The sequence below is a fragment of the Lactuca virosa genome, chromosome 5, assembly GCF_052849685.1.
Source record: "Lactuca virosa cultivar CGN04683 chromosome 5, Lactuca_virosa_CGN04683_v6, whole genome shotgun sequence".
Classification (NCBI taxonomy): Eukaryota; Viridiplantae; Streptophyta; class Magnoliopsida; order Asterales; family Asteraceae; genus Lactuca; species Lactuca virosa.
Genome location: NC_136430.1, coordinates 438,150,726 through 438,169,094, shown reverse-complemented (window position 1 = coordinate 438,169,094; position 18,369 = coordinate 438,150,726). Strand labels below are relative to the sequence as shown.

At 33.4% G+C, this 18,369-nt stretch overlaps 1 long non-coding RNA gene across 8 annotated transcripts; it reads right to left on the bottom strand.

The window, feature by feature from the left end:
• Positions 1-6,527: 6,527 nt before the first annotated feature.
• Positions 6,528-11,142, bottom strand: LOC145113796 (uncharacterized). Of its 8 annotated transcripts, none has more exons than XR_013710864.1 (9): positions 10,656-11,142; positions 10,491-10,561; positions 10,037-10,158; positions 9,885-9,956; positions 9,760-9,800; positions 8,131-8,260; positions 7,101-7,341; positions 6,898-7,019; positions 6,528-6,814 (listed from the first exon to the last, which is right to left on the bottom strand). It is a non-coding gene; the product is annotated as an uncharacterized LOC145113796 (long non-coding RNA). The 8 variants fall into 8 exon arrangements; XR_013710865.1 differs by having other exon boundaries at positions 6,902-7,019; XR_013710861.1 differs by having other exon boundaries at positions 6,528-7,019; positions 10,656-10,746; positions 10,817-11,142.
• Between the last annotated feature and the right edge of the window lie 7,227 nt (positions 11,143-18,369).

Below are 18,369 nucleotides of genomic sequence, written 5' to 3'. Positions count from 1 at the left end.
AGTTCCTCAAAATACCACATGCAACACAAACGCCACTCGAGGCTACAATACGACCCTCCGGTCGATGTGTCTCAGCGGGACCCTCCAGTCCCGTAGCTCGTTGGACCCTCTGGTCCGGTCATAGCTCGTCGGACCCTTCGGTCCAGTCTGTATCGTTGGACCCTTCAGTCCGGTCTATATCGTTGGGCCCTCCGGCCCGGTCTGTTCAACACATAACATCCATACAACACAAAGCACATAACTCATATATATACACATAGCATACAAGACCCTCTGGTCTACACATAAATACCACTCTAGGTAATGTATAGTGAGAAGACTCACCTGACCAGCAGCAAGTAAAGACCCCGCTCCCGAATCTCGAACTAGCCTCCACCTAACACAAGGGATGAATATCTCTAAGTGATACCCTAATCACAACTCTAATGACCGAAGGCTATTCTTCCTCTGTTTAACTCTTTGAAGTGGATAAAATACCATCTTACCCCTCCATGGTCCCTACTACTTATGTTGATCAAAGCCCCAAAGTCAACAGAAATCAAACTCGAGTCAACAGTCCATGTTTGACCCGAATCGTCGAGTGCACCCTTGCGACTCGTCGATTCCACTTACTTTCCTCAAAATTCTCGTGACAGTCCAACTCAGCTCGTCGAGTTGACCCCCAACTCGTCGAGCTATCGCCTGATTCAGTTCTTCGGGACAAACCCTAACCAACTCGTCGAGTCGGCTCATCGACTCGGTGAGTTCATTCAGACCAAATGTTCATTCAGACGATTTAAGGCAGATCCATCACCCCAAACACTAGATCTACCATCCTGAGGGTCGATTGTCACGTAAAGCTGCAAGCTTTACGTTTAAACATGGCATATAAAGCTCATAATGCCAATATAACTCTAACAAGGATGATTAACCACAATAACTCTTCTATGGTTAACTAAAGCTATAATCTTTGGACTCTCTGGACCTCACAAGGTCCAGATCTGAAGTCTAGGCCTCATGAGAGACCTTATGCATACAAAGTCCCAACAATGGTGGAAGAAACCCTAATCTTCCATATCTACAAGATCTAAGCAAAATAACAAGAAAGGTGCAAGCTTTTACCTCTTACTCAAGCCCTTGCACGAAGTTACACCAGATCCACTGATTCTCTAGCTCCCTTGATGGGTGATCTCCTCTTCTCCTCAAGAGATGCACTAGTTTACTCCAAGTTTTAGCTTCTAAGACTCACATGGCTCTCCATACACGTTTAGGGTTTGCTCTCAAGGAAGGGTAGCCGCAAATGAGGCTATAAGTTCCTTTAAATATGTCTCAAACCCCAGAAATTAGGGTTTCTCTAATCAGCGCCTACTCGGCGAGTCCCTCTCCTCGGACTCGTCGAGTCCACTCATTAAATCCACGGGAGAAATCCCGGCTCGACTCGGTGAGTTGGACCATCAACTCGTCGAGTCCTTCCTTTAATCACAAGATTAACCTACACCATATTACCTCTGAAAATCCGGATGTTACAATCTCATTGGTGTCCTTAATAGGGTAAAGGCACTAAATGATTTCTATAGTTTATGTACTTCTCATATGTTTCTTTCTTGGGATTCTCGTAATGAAATTATGTTGGATTCTCCTTGACTCTTCTATTGATTGCTGGAGTAACTATGTTTATCTAACGGGTTTATACGAGAATGGGAATACCTAAAGAATCTATGAGAAATTTTTTACGAAGGTGATTCTTTCTGGTCATTCTATAATCACATGGTGTGTACCGATTATATATAATCCAGATCAAATAGACATTTGAATAAGTAATCCTACTCTAAAACCACATCCAAACAAGGAAAAGGAAGTAGAGTGAAAATCACATATTCTAAGTCTATAAAATCTCGGCTATATATAACCTTAACGTATCCACTTAGTAATTATAGACCTATCAGAAAAGATCTTTTTAACATTTCCCCAGAGGTATGTAACATACCTCCATGTTATTTTAGTTATGAGTTTGATTCTTGGGCTTCTAGGTACAAGAACTTAACAAGTTCTCAGTTTTCTTGTTATAGCAGCCTAAAATACTCCCATAGTATTTTAGTCTTTATGTTTGGTTCTAGAATTCTTCTGGTACTTGGGTAAGTTTTAGACCTGTTGCAACACTACAATCACTCCCCAAACACATGTTGGTCATATCTCGGATGAATATAGTTGATCAGGCTATATTGATCCCAGATATGATTACGTCACTGTCTAGGTTTAACTGTAATGTCCAACATCTAAATACTTTAGTTTTGTTCTTCTTGTGATACTCATTCTGGTATATATACTCTGCATGTACTTATACTTTTATAAAATATTAATATATTTTTAAAGTATAACTCTTGGTCAGAGTGTTTTTATCCCAATGGGTTTATAGTTGTATATCTTTTATGACTAATATACTGAGTTCACTATAAACACTGCTCTGATACCAATCTGTCGCACCCCCAAACCAGAACGGCGGAAACGTTCGGGGGCGGAGGACTTTAGGTAAGTATCACAACACATGCAATATAGTAATCAAAGTACAAACAACCATTGCATTAATAAGTATAAGTTTTACATAAGCGTTTAAACATTACATATTCAAACACTGAAGTAGGTACAGGAGAAGACAAGAGTCACGGTACGGTACTAGGTAGTCTTCTCAAAAGCTTCGGGAGTGTACCTGTCTACTGGATTCCTGAGAATACAAGTTATTTGGAAAGAGTAGATCAGCATTTAAGCTGGTGAGTTCATAAGTATTTTAGTTATGTTAAGTATACCCTAAGTTCTTTGAATAAGTTCACTGGTTTCTCCAGGAAATCCTATATCTCCTGAGGTGATTAACTGATAACCTCAATAGTTTCCCTCTGTAATTACTTAGTTTATACTGAATATACATAACATAATATTGAATTGACAGTTAAATGGGTGTATCTGCCCTAAGCCCACAACCAAACAAGGAACAGGAAGTAAGGCGGAAGTCACACATTTCACTGTCAATCGGATATTACTTATGTACAACTCTGATGTAATAACTAAGGAATTATAGAATTAACCACTAAAGGTCTTTTATGTTATACTAGTTTACAAAGATTGAATGACTAAGTTTCATTTGATAAGTGGTTTAATCCCATAAACCGTTTCATTTGTAAAAGTAGTTTAATCTCATAAACCGTTTCATTTGTAACAGTGTTCTTAGTTATATTTGTTCCTTAGTATTAATCCTGGAGAGTATTGTATTATCCATAATACTGCCTTGTGGTTTTAAATGTTTAAAACCAGAAGTACAATACATGGTTTCATGATACGTAGCTTTTAATGTAAGTAAAAACTACTGAAGGTATATATGGTCGGGATGTAATTAACTTTTCTTACTGTTATAAGAGAAGTATATTACTTTGTAATTCACTCGTTGTTTTATCCATGTGAGTCCTATTAACCATACTAATATGACGGAAATGCCTGCGGCGACGTTCTTCAGGCGTCGGAACGGTATGATATTTGACACCCTAGGCCTGCCGGCCAAACTGTAGCGAACAGTAAAGGTGCGGGATTGTCAGTCCCATATAGATCTATACACAAATTCACGCTCTCCCTACAAGAGATTCTGGCTAATAGTTCAGGACTTAAAAAGGTCGTACTTGGATAAGCACACCGTGAAGGGTCTCACAAATTTATTGTTTCAACGAGATTTTCGATGTATTATTGTTATTACCCGATGAATGCTAACTCTGGTACTTTGTATCGTACCCTTGGTTAATGCAAACCCGGTAAGATGTATTATTACCTCGAGTTTGCTAACTCGGGTACTCTGTATAGTACCTTTGCTAATGCCAACCCGACAGAATGTATTATTACCCGTGATTGCTAACTCTGGTACTATGTATATCGTACCTTTGTTAATGCAAACCCGGCAGAATGTATTATTACCCGTGATTGCTAACTCTGGTACTCTGTATATCGTACCTTTGTTAATGCAAACCCGGTATGATGTATTATTACTCGTGATTGCTAACTCTGGTACTCTGTATATCGTACCTTTGTTAATGCAAACCCGACATTACCACGTGTTTGCTAACCCTGGTACTCTGTATCGTACCTTTGTTAATGCAAACTAGGCATGATGTATCTTTACTTTTTTAATATGTTATTCGTATATTAAAGGTATTATACATATCTTGGTATAGTTGAATGAATTTTGGTAATTTCCTTGGAAAGTATACAGTTGTAATTCATACTTGTATCTTTAGTTTTGAATGATAAATTATACCTATTATAATTTATATGTTCTATCTGATTAGCATGGTTTCTCATGGATGAACAACTTTGCTGAGCCTCATACAAAAGGTGAAGATACCAAAAGGAGTAACCTTTGGTACTCATATATATATATATATATATATATATATATATATATATATATATATATATATAGAAGGAAACGACATTCGGACAAACAATACAACCCTAATTCCACATCCAAACAAGGAAAATGATATAGGATAATTCATTAGTCCTAAGCCCTTCAAATTTTATTTATATATTTATACATATATAAACATGATTTTGGCATTTATACTTTGAAATAGCTTATAAAACATTTTTCAAAGAATTTAACGGAGTTTTTACATGACTTTAAAGATTTAACATGGCTTCACGTTATTTTGGAAGTATTTGATAATTCTTAAAACCATACGGAATCATTTTGTGTGATTATTATCACATACAGTTATTAACACAATTTAATATTGTGTTAAACTTGTATTCTCCCCTAAAAAGTATTTAAAAACCATTGAAAAGGTAAATTATAGGGGTATGAACTCACTTTGATAAGCGGTGATTCGGGCAGCGTTTCGTTTCCCGGAAAAGAGTTTGTTTGACGAAAAACTGGCTCAAAATGGGCAGCGTTTCGACAGGAGAGAGGATGAATTCTCGAGAATTCCGGGGCTCTGGGGCTTGCTTCGGGCTTTAGACGCGATACCGGGGCCTTCGGGGGTCGTGAGAAAGTCGAGGGGGTGAAATGGTGCAAAATGGGTGAAAAATGGGGTGAAAAACCCTTCCATCCGAGAAGGCTCGCACCCTTTATATAGGGGTGCGAGGGTTCGGCCGAAGCTGCTTAGTCATCGGACAAGTGGCGAAGCGAGGCATGAGTCAGCAGCACACGCGTCGGAAGGAGCGAAGCCCACGTGCGAAGGTTAAGGCGGTGGAGCTTCTGACCCGGTGCGAGGCACGTGCCTCGGACAGATGGAGGCTTCGGATTTGACCATCCTTCGGTCCAATGGGAGAAGGCCACGCATGCGAAGGGGTGTCCGATGCGAAGGTGTAGGCTCGTTACTGGACCGCGGCTGCGGTCCAATCCGATGGTGACACGACGATTTGCGGTCCAACCCGAAGGTGACACGTGGAGGTTCGCACGTGATGATGACGTGTCCGAAGCCTTGCATGCGAAATTTCCCGGTTTTCAAGATTTTCTTGATTTTCGTGCCAAAAACTTGCGAAAATCATAACTTTCGCATACGAGCTCCGTTTTTTACATTCTTTATATGCACGCGTAGGTAAAATCACACTCTAAGACTTTCGTTTAGACTTCTTCGGCTGATTTTGACTTTATTTTTAATATTATTATTTTAAACAGACCGGGACGGGAATCCGTTAAAAATTCATAACTTCTTCATCCGACGTCCGTTTTCGTCTGTCTTTTTACCGTTGTGCTACTTTTGATGAGACCTTCGATTCTCGTTTAAGTTGCGTCGGCTAAATATCGATCGATTTGTATTTCGAATTTTTAGCTGTCTACTGCTAAACCGAAACTTCGAAAAATCATAACTTCCTCATACGAAGTCGGATTTTCACGTTCTTTTTATGAACGTTCTCGGTTTAACATATTCTACAACTTTTATTTAGATTGTTAAGGCTAAAAAGCCTTTTATCGAAAATTCACTTTTTACACTGAACAGTGTTTTGCCGGTTTTATCGCGGATTTTCGATTGGTCATAACTTCTTCGTTATAACTCGGATTTCAGTGTTCTTTATGTTTTTGGAAACCTTGTTACAAACTCTACCACTTGGTTCATCCCAATTATGATTATTGATCAATTCATTTTTGACCAAAATTTGACTGGTGCCACACTTACCATTTTTAGATATTAGGCCTTAAATGGATTATTAGCTCCTGAATTGTAAGATTCGTGTGAGAAGCAGTTTAGGTATACCGAATAACAAAATCAGAATAGATATAAAGAAGATAGAAGCTCATTTCTTTTGATTTCTTTTTCAACAAACAAAATCAAATAATGAAATGGAGAATAAAAAGAAATAGAAGTAGAAAAGCCAAAAGAAGAAATAGATGGTACATGTAGAGTTTTAAGAAGTGAAACCAACCCATGGTGCATTAACAATTGAGGGTGCTTTGATGAAAAGTCGAAAAATTGATCAAGAAATTACATAAAATTAATCGATAAAATCCTAATTAATGATTAGTTTTGATCATTTACGTGAGGTTTCTATAAGAAAAAGTGAATAAATTTTGACAACAGATACTTAGCATTGCCCAAATTTGATTAGAAAGTTCAACATAGAGGGCGTGTTCAACACGGAGTTTTTGGGAGCGTTTGAGAGCTTCTAGCTTCTAGCGTTTGACAAAACGCTCCGTTTTGAACAGAAAGCCTTGTTTGGCACTACTTCATGTAGCGCTTAACAAAACGCTACAAGCTACCCTCACCCGCTACAAGCTACCCGCTACCAGCTAATTTTGCCGAACACGCCCAGAACATCGTTTCCTCAAACCCCCACCAAAAATGACCATAAATGGCTACACAAATGAAAATTAAACATGTAGAAGATAGAATCCATTACTAAACCATAATAAACCTTTCAGGCATGAAACAATTGTACCTACAGCAAACAAAAAATATCACGATTCCACTTCCATCACACTTTTCTCAAAAAATTCGATCAATTTCCCCTGTTGTCAACCGTTTTAATGTATGCATTTTCTGCTATTCCTCTTGGACTAACTAAAAATAAGAAACAAAATCGAAATTGATAAAAAAACATAACAAATAGCAAACCGAAAATAAGAGATGAAAAGGGATTACCATGATATATATTTGTCTCTCGGCCCTTATCATTTCTTTCGTTTTTAAGCGAATATGGCTTCGAGGCAATTGTCCTAGGTGGTCATGGTGGCTGAGGCGGTGAAGGAGCAACGACATGAAATCCTTCTTGATTTTCTATCAGAATCCGTTAGGGTTGTTCTAAGCACGCTTATACCATAAGACGGTGAGATTGAAGCAAATTAGCGAGCACTTGGTTTACATCAAAACAACTTTCAATTTCCTGTAAAAATTAGACAATCAGAACAAATCCCCAATTCATCAAAAATATTACACCTTGATCAGAGAAACAACATGAAAACAATGTAAATTGGAGAAACTGAACATAACCAAGCAAATTTCGTTGGCTGATTTAAGATATCATACACTGAAAAATTCCGCAACTGAAACAAAAAAATCTGAGAACTGGATCCTTCATGATGATGATCATTCAAAGGAGTCAAAATCAACCGCCATATAGAGATGGAACCCTACACCGGCAGTAAGATGGGAAGAACAATGAGGAGAAGAGATAAAAATGAACAGGAGATAGAGACACGTTTCACACTTCTAAAATACGAACTATAGCATACTTCAAATCCGAAATCAAAGTCTGGATGTTGGTTCGCTGTCACACCAACGAATTGCACCAAGTGTAGCATACCTCAAAGCCGAAATCAAAGGTTGGATCTTCGTCCGCAAAAGGAGAGGAGACTGTAAGTGCAGATCGAGGGTGAAGTGAAGAAATGAGGTTGCTTATCTGAGACGGTGAGTTAAAGTGGCGGAGGATCAAGATGTAGCCGGTGGGAGATATCTAGAAGTATTCTATTGGACAAAAGAAAGGTAGAATCACATAGAGAAACACGTAGAAGAAGAAGAACAGATTAAAGTTGACGGACACGACATGTATCGCCGATGAATAGTAAGGTCACCGACCCACGATCAAGGGAAAGCAAAAAGATTGTAAAGATTCTTGCCTATAATCGTTTTCTAAAATTTACACATTTTAATAATTTTACCCCAAAAAACCCACCAATCAGAACATAGAACTGTTCATAACGGAGCTTCTCTTTTAATATATATATATATATATATATATATATATATATATATATATATATATAGGGGTGAGATCGGTTGAGAACTCATAGTTTCCCGAAAACCTGAGAATTAAAGGTGGAGCGTTAGATCAAAATTAACTCATTAAGGACATGATCGTAATCTTACCGTTCTCATGTAATGTTTTTTTTTTGTGTTATTGAACAAAAATTAACATAATAAATCAAATTTCGGATATTTTTTTTAAAAATAATTTTTGATTTTTTTTAAAAATGGAGATTTTTTAATTTTTTTTCAGAAAATATTAATTTTAAAAAAATTTGAAAAAAATAAATTTTTAAAAAAACTGCAATTTAAAAAAAAAACTGCAATTCTTTTCAAAAAAACTGTCTTTTTTTAAACTGCATTTTTTTTTCAAAAAAAAACAACAATTTTTTAAATAAAAAATTGCATTTTTTTCAAAAAAAAAACTACAAATTTTGTAAAAATACCGCATTTTTTCAAAAAAAAAAAAAACTTCAATTCGCATTGTTTTTCCAAAAAACTATAATTTTTGTAAAAAAAACGGCTATTTTTTTTTATAAAAAAATTCCAATTTTATTAATCATCGCTACATATGCATATTTGTTATACTATAATATTCGTAAGTAAATAATAAAAAAGTCTTATTTTTATTAGTTAATCTATAAACATAATAGTAAAAGTATTTTATTCGATACAAAATAAAATAAAATAAAAAACTACAAAGATTTACAATGTTATCATTTTTTCATATCAAGTTCCATATTTTCTTCAACTTCACTTTTTACATCTTCAAAATTTTCCACAAATTCTTCAAAATTTGCAAGAAAATTAAAAAAAAAAATTGATTAATGCAAGAACAATCACAAAAATGCACATGTATATATCATGTAAGATTCATGTGTGATTCACCTGTGAATTACATGTGATTTACACGTGAATCACATGTAATTCATATGTGATTCACTTATGATTTGCATGTGAATTACATGTAATTCATATGTGATTCACATATAAATTACATGTGGTTTACATGTGATTCATTTGTGATTTACATGTGAATCACATGTAATTCATATGTGATTCATTTGTGATTTACATGTGAATCACATGTAATTCATATGTGATTCACCTGTGATTTACATATGAATCATATGTGATTTACATGTGATTCACCTGTGAATCACATGTGATTCACATGTTATTTACATGTGAATCATATGTAATTCATATGTGATTCACTTATGATTTACATGTAAATCACATGTAATTCATACGCGATTCACTTGTGATTTGCATGTAAATTACATGTGATTCATATGTGAATTACATGTGAATCACATGCAATTAATATGTGATTCACTTGTGATTTACATGTGAATCACTACATACTTGATATTGTAGTAAGTAAAAAAAAGTTGTATAAAGTTGATCGATTTTTTCAACTGATTTGAAGCATTCATAGGCTGAATATGCATAACCAAACACCATTATGTAATTTAGTAGTTTTTTCATTAGAGAAACAGAAAGTGAATTGAAATTTTGTGACAATTGAAAACAGAAAAAGTTTTGATTAACTTACACAAGTCCTCTAGTAAGAAAAGATTCAATCATCTTGTAAGCCTGTTAGAAACAATGAATACAATGTTCAAATAAATCCATTCACCAACTATGAGAATAAGAAAACAAAAAGAAATGCATGAATACCAATGATTTATCAATGTACTTAAACAATGTGACCATTGTACAGACATTAATGATTCCAGATGAAATTGCAAACTACAGAAAACATAAATTATTAGAAACAAACAGTAATATCAACATACTAGGAAAGTAATTTCTTTTGAAAAGAAACTCACCGACAAAGCATATGTAATAAACCAAGAAAGATGGAGTATCTCATCCTTCAGTCCCATCATCTCATCATGTAGAGCCCTTCTTTTATTTTATGCTCCTGAGGTATTGAAGTCTAAAGCAAGCTCTGTTACGAACATTATGAAGTAACAAGATAATTGGTAAGATGAAGAAACATATATACATATTTATATTTCAAAGTTGAAATTCGTTAGAATAATACAACTAACATAAAGACCATGATTAAATATCAAACCTATAATTTTTGAAAAATGATATATTTGAACTCTTATTTCACACATGACTAATGAGGCAAAAGTATCGATATGTCTTACTCCCAAGGCTAATTGTAAATGTGTGATCAAATGGTAAATTAACCAGGTCAAAAATGTCCTCAAGCAAGTTTTGGAACCAACAACCTGATTTAGCATAACCAAGAAAAAAAATTGGAATGAATACCTCAAACTAAGAGGGAGGAGGTGCATAACGATCGCCAATTGTTGTATATCTCATCAGTTGACTACTAAACCCTAATCAACATAAGGAAATCAGACTTACAATGACAAAAAGCTAAAGGATCTGTTGAATCGCAAACGAGATAATTGGAGGAGGAATTAGGCTTACCAGTTGACGATAACAGAAACATAATAAGCGATAATGATGAGAGCATTGCGAGAAGACGATGGAGACATTTTTCGAAGCTTCTTCTTCAATTCTTCAGGGATTAGTCGAATCGATGTTGTGATTTGAAGCGATGATTTATAAAGGAGTGATTGTAAACTTACCGATAACCGTTGATATCTCTGAAGTCATCTGATGGAGGTCGAGGCGGCGACGACGACGACACCATCTGACGCAGGCGAAGGTGACATCGCACAACAGAGCCGACATCATCGATCATTTGCAGAAAAATCGATGGTGACGGAGGTCGATCGTCGATCTTAGTTTGTGCATCAAATCGGATCCTCAATGTGACAATATTTATGGAGGAAATCGGAGGCGGAGAGATCGTACGGGGATAGATTCATCTGACGCCACCACCTAAAACAAGGAACGATGGTGAAGGAGGAGAGAGAGAGAGAGAGAGAGAGAACATCCATGATTTTCTGAACTTTGTTGACGATTGAAAGAGAACACAGAGAGGTTTTAAAAATATAATTTATCATTTGATTCCCATAATGCCCCTTCCTAATCTAATAAAGATACCCCTCTTTCTTTAATTTTCTATCTATTTACAAATATGCCACTAAGCATCTTAGTCATTTAATTTTTTAATCCAAGGGTTCACATTTAGTTCTCGGGAAACTATAAGTTCTCAAATGATCCTTCATATATATATATATATATATATATATATATATATATATATATATAGAGAGAGAGAGGTAGGTTCAAATGTTTCTCACATCTATTGTGTGCTAGAATGCACCAATAAGAATTTAGTATTAATTATATGTATATTAAATGCTATCCATACTTATAATTCATTTTTATGGAAACTAATTAAATTTGTCATTAATGTCAACAATAATATTCTTTCAGAATGAATTCATATCTACAAGAAGAGAGTGTATTCCAGCAGAATGAGAGTGTATTCTAATAGAATACACTCTCGTTCTTCATATTCAATGCAACTTTATTGTATTTTAAGTGAGTGGGTCCTGAAACAAAATACAAACTCATATATAAAAACCTAGATGCGAATTTATTCTGAAAGAATGTTATTGCTGACATTAATGATAGAATTAATTAGTTTCCATAAAAAAAGAATTATAATTATGGATATCATTTAATATACATATAATTATGGAAATCATTTAATATCTATATTTATTTAATTAAATAATTATTTAATTTACTAAATTCCAATTGGTGCATTTTAGCACACAATAAATGTAAGAAACAAAATAACCTAGCCCTATATATATATATATATATATATATATATATATATATATATATATATATATATATATATATATATATATATATATATACCTTAAAAAACATTTAGCTCTTTTAGGACAAGAAAGTCTTAAATTTAAGTAGTACAAAAGGTTAAACACAACATACAAGTATCTAATGCATGATATCACTTAACTCTCCCTCTTTACCCATCACTCCTTATCTTATCTTGATCCGTCATTTCTTTTTCATTTGATTTTCACTTAAAACTCAGTCAAACAAATCTCTAATTTACCGCCTAATGGTTTTGCTTATGAGACGTTCAATTCAACATATGTGTTAAACCTTAAGTCAAGTTACTATGGCTTTAACCCAGTTCCCTTCCATATCCCGTCCAACAATTTCAACAGAAGGGCAACTTCTCCGCTCCTATTTTTCTGAAAACCCCTCTTCTTCCGGAATACACGATAGTTTGAAGAGACTCATCCCCACGCTCAGTCAATGCCATCGCCTATTACAAATTATCTATTTAGGTGTTTACATTCTGCAATTTCTTTGTGCTCTCTCTCTCTCTCTCTCTCTCTGCTTGATGGTGCATCTTTGATTCCATGTAGGTGTGCTGGTTCTTATTAACAGAAGGTTGATGGAAGAGGTGGTGATAGAAACATCGACATCGCTCCCCTGTCAGGTAGTACCAGGTAAGAGCCCTAACGTTATTTATGTTTTCTATCCCTAATTTGTTATATTATTTTATTTTATTTTTTAAGTTTTGTATCTGTTTTTGTTCTTGCACTTTGCGATTTTGCTGTATTGGCCGAAGACATAGCTTCATCTCTCTCACTGTAATCTCCATGAAGAACCCTAGCTTAAGGCTCCCCGAGCTCCCCTGACCATGGATGTTTTGACACAGCGACAACGTTCCTCCATCTCTCTCTGTAAAAAAACACCTAAGAGCCACCACCACAATTAAATAAACAAATAACGATGTTGATGATCTCAGTCTCAATGAAAAGGTCATGTCTTTCATTCATTTCTGCTATTAAATAAACAAATAACGATTTCAGGTTGCAAAAGGAAACTTGAAGGGCTGTGTTCCCAAAATGGAACAATCTGGTAGGCCTTTTCAAATAGTTGCCATGAATAATACCCATATTGGTATGATTTTTTCATTCTGTTCTTTAATCATTTATTCTATTTGCTTTTGGAATAGCATTTGTTTTTGTTCTTTTGATTCACAGGTTGAAATTTTTATGTTTCCAAGGTTAATATCACATTTCACGCTTCCAAACTATTAGGTTTTGGGAAGAAATGTTTCCTCAAATTTGAATTTTAAGAGAAGATTGATTATTTGATCTTATGTAGCATCTTCATATCCAGATCTTTGAAAATGAACCCAGGGGCTCCACTATAAGAGGAGTCACAACAAGATAAGAAACTTTTTCTCTCCTGAACTTCATTAAGGTAAATTATATTATCTACTGAAATTTGTATAGTTTATTACATCATTTTTGACTAATTGAAAATGATGTTTTTGTTTTTCCATGAAGGAGATGTTAATCAGATGGAGGTGGTGGTAACTTCAAGTAATTAAATTTAGTCATTGGATTTGTTCTTTATCTTTCCCATTGTTTTCTAAAAGTATCCCATATTACTTAATATGTTTTATCTTGTAGATCAAAATAAGCATTTACCGGTTCTTACCTTACCAGGTTGTCATACACTCAACATTGCCAACCGATGGAGAGTATGACTGGCCGACAACATGTGAGTATGTCATTTCTCCTGGAACATGCTAAAATATTTTTGTCAAGAATGGTGTTGTCATGGGCTTTTGTTTTCATCTATTGTAGGTTTGGATGTTGGTATCTTTAATGGTACCATTATAAATGTAGTTACTCATTACTAACACCATCGCACCACCAAACAACAACGAGTACACCGCATCCCCATTATTCACCTCCACTTCTGAATATAAAGAAAAGAGAAGAACATTAAAGAGCAACATATGTGAGATTTAGTCGATTATTCTAAGTAGACATTGTTAGTTACATCACATGGAGCAACATACATGAAAACCACACCATTTAACCTTTATTTCGAGGCTCTAACCTCAATTATCATTTCTGTTTTGGTCATAAAAGTTCTGAAATTTCACCATTTGATCTTGATTTCATCACATCTTCCTTTTGGTTGGTGTCGTTGATGTTGAATTAACCGGAGACCCTGATATTCCATTCCATCCAGGAAGGCAGGTTAGAGACTAAAAAGCTTTTGTTATGGTAATTTATTTTTCATTTATCAAGGAGCTGATGTTATTCATTCAAAATAGGGTTGCAGTGAATGCAAATTAGTTATCCAGAAACTCAAGTGAGTAATCCTTAACATTTCTACTAATAAAGAGTCCCATTATGTAAACTCTCTATGGTTCTTGATAAAATCAAATTTCTTATGCTTTATCTAAATAGTCTTTCAATTATATACAGGAAGTCAAATTTCTAATTTTCTTACAAGCAAAATAGTAAAGAGCAACATATGCTTTAACTATAAATCTATTTTAGACTTCCTGAATCTTGTATATAATTGTAATATTAATTATGAATTTGAGGTCTTCTTTTAATCAACAACAAACTAAACAAATAAATTTATGGGTTAAGTTATTTTGTGTGTAAGAAAATTAGACAGAGTAGTTTCATTGTTTTTTTTTTTGCTATTTTTTGGTTGTATTCCATAACAAAAATTTGTTATTTCTTTCTCACGTCAATAAGTAGCAACAAAAGATTTTGAGTTGTCACTGATTGAGATGTTTATTATTTTTTATCAAAAACAATCGTAATTGACCTAAAAATGTCATAATATTAAACTATGACGGAAAAAACGTTTATAAAAACAATACTGTTATCAAACAAAATACTCAGCCAGCAGATCTTACCTAAATAGTAAAATAAAAATAAAAAAACAAAATGATAGTTTTACCTCGGTTGGAAAAATACAGTAAATTTCATTCTTAGCCAACTAAATATACTACTAGAGTCTTTCATTTTAAAAAGTTGATTATAGTTTTTATAAAATGACATTGTGTTAAAAAAACAAACGATTATTTTTATCCAATAGCATAGTTTGTTTTTTTACCCAAAACAATAACCAACTTTTATAATTAACCAAAAACAACTATATATTTCTATTTTTAACCGAAACAAGAAACTTTTATATGTTGTATCAACCCCCCCTCCCCCACCCCACCACCACACACGCACAATAAATACTAATACCACATAAAAAAAATTAAAAATGAGTGCTTTTTGAACGCTTAACCCTAAACTTTAAATGAAAAACCCTAATTGTTCTTTTGTAATTTACATGTTTCTCAAACATAACCATTCATCAAAAGAGATAATCAACATGTTTCTAATGCGCACCAAAGAGAACAATTCACACCCGCTTTAAAATTCTTCTCAATCTTGAAAATAATTCAGTCTGCAAGATTACATGACATAGTAACATATCTCAGCTACTTCGGACTGCAAAATAATTTAGATGTACTAAACTATTTGTGCAAAAAAGCTAATCACTTCTAGAAACTAATTTCTGAAAGAATATTTGCACCCGTGTCTTAGCGCGGGTAAACGGCTTTCCTGAATCTTGTATATAATTGTAATATTAATTATGAATTTGAGGTTTTCTTTTAATCAACAACAAACTAAACAAATAAATTTATGGGTTAAGTTATTTTGTGTGTAAGAAAATTAGACAGAGTAGTTTCATTGCTTTTTTTTTTTGCTGTTTTTTGGTTGTATTCCATAACAAAAATTTGTTATTTCTTTCTCACGTCAATAAGTAGCAACAAAAGATTTTGAGAGTTCACTGATTGAGATGTTTATTATTTTTTATCAAAAACAATCGTAATTGACCTAAAAATGTCATAATATTAAACTATGACGGAAAAAACGTTTATAAAAACAATATTGTTATCAAACAAAATACTCAGCCAGCAGATCTTACCTAAATAGTCATTCAGGACATAAATAACAAAAAAACGAAAAATAAAAAATCAAAATGATAGTTTTACCTCGGTTGGAAAAATACAGTAAATTTCATTCTTAGCCAACTAAATATACTACTAGAGTCTTTCATTTTAAAAAGTTGATTATAGTTTTTATAAAATGACATTGTGTTAAAAAAACAAACGATTATTTTTATCCCATAGCATAGTTTGTTTTTTTACCCAAAACAATAACCAACTTTTATAATTAACCAAAAACAACTATATATTTCTATTTTTAACCGAAACAAGAAACTTTTATATGTTGTATCAACCCCCCCTCCCCCACCCCACCACCACACACGCACAATAAATACTAATACCACATAAAAAAAATTAAAAATGAGTGCTTTTTGAACGCTTAACCCTAAACTTTAAATGAAAAACCCTAATTGTTCTTTTGTAATTTACATGTTTCTCAAACATAACCATTCATCAAAAGAGATAATCAACATGTTTCTAATGCGCACCAAAGAGAACAATTCACACTCGCTTTAAAATTCTTCTCAATCTTGAAAATAATTCAGTCTGCAAGATTACAAGACATAGTAACATATCTCAGCTACTTCGGACTGCAAAATAATTTAGATGTACTAAACTATTTGTGCAAAAAAGCTAATCACTTCTAGAAACTAATTTTTGAAAGAATATTTGCACCCGTGTCTTAGCGCGGGTAAACGGCTTTCCTGAATCTTGTATATAATTGTAATATTAATTATGAATTTGAGGTTTTCTTTTAATCAACAACAAACTAAACAAATAAATTTATGGGTTAAGTTATTTTGTGTGTAAGAAAATTAGACAGAGTAGTTTCATTGCTTTTTTTTTTGCTATTTTTTGGTTGTATTCCATAACAAAAATTTGTTATTTCTTTCTCACGTCAATAAGTAGCAACAAAAGATTTTGAGAGTTCACTGATTGAGATGTTTATTATTTTTTATCAAAAACAATCGTAATTGACCTAAAAATGTCATAATATTAAACTATGACGGAAAAAACGTTTATAAAAACAATATTGTTATCAAACAAAATACTCAGCCAGCAGATCTTACCTAAATAGTCATTCAGGACATAAATAACAAAAAAACGAAAAATAAAAAATCAAAATGATAGTTTTACCTCGGTTGGAAAAATACAGTAAATTTCATTCTTAGCCAACTAAATATACTAGTATGAGTCTTTCATTTTAAAAAGTTGATTATAGTTTTTATAAAATGACATTGTGTTAAAAAAACAAACGATTATTTTTATCCCATAGCATAGTTTGTTTTTTTACCCAAAACAATAACCAACTTTTATAATTAACCAAAAACAACTATATATTTCTATTTTTAACCGAAACAAGAAACTTTTATATGTTGTATCAACCCCCCCTCCCCCACCCCACCACCACACACGCATAATAAATACTAATACCACATAAAAAAAATTAAAAATGAGTGCTTTTTGAACGCTTAACCCTAAACTTTAAATGAAAAACCCTAATTGTTCTTTTGTAATTTACATGTTTCTCAAACATGACCATTCATCAAAAGAGATAATCAACATGTTTCTAATGCGCACCAAAGAGAACAATTCACACCCGCTTTAAAATTCTTCTCAATCTTGAAAATAATTCAGTTTGCAAGATTACAAGACATAGTAACATATCTCAGCTACTTCGGACTGCAAAATAATTTAGATGTACTAAACTATTTGTGCAAAAAAGCTAATCACTTCTAGAAACTAATTTCTGAAAGAATATTTGCACCCGTGTCTTAGCGCGGGTAAACGGCTAGTGTGTGTGTGTGTGTGTGTGTGTATATATATATATATATATATATATATATATATATATATATATATATAATACTAACTTAAGTGGATAATACGGATCACTCAAACACTTGCAATAAATGATCTTGAGTGGTCTTACTCCAAACCAATATGTAAATTGTAGCAAGTAAATGATAAAGATGGATAAAAATAGTGTGAGTTTCAATCTTGAAATGCTTGAAGAACTCTTACGAATTTTGTCACTTAGAAGCAATTTAGAAAGAAGGGTTCTTAAGAGAAAATAACTAAGATACAACGTACATCAGATCTAGAAGTATCCAACGTCTATTTTTCAATTTAGCCAAACTTGCTCAACCATGTTTCCAAATTTGGACGGAAAAAATAAGTAATATCATAGACAAAAATTGAATTTAAAAAAAGTAACGAGTTAGTTATGTCTAAGATTGAACCCAAGACCTCCTTATTAAAAACATCTTGTTATATTAAAGTTTTTCATTTTTATAAAAGTACTCCATTCTATATTTTCATAGATATTCTAGGAAATAATAGCATTATACTTTGTTTATTGTCTTGTTATAGTAATATACTTATGCTATAACCAAGCATTGAACATTATCA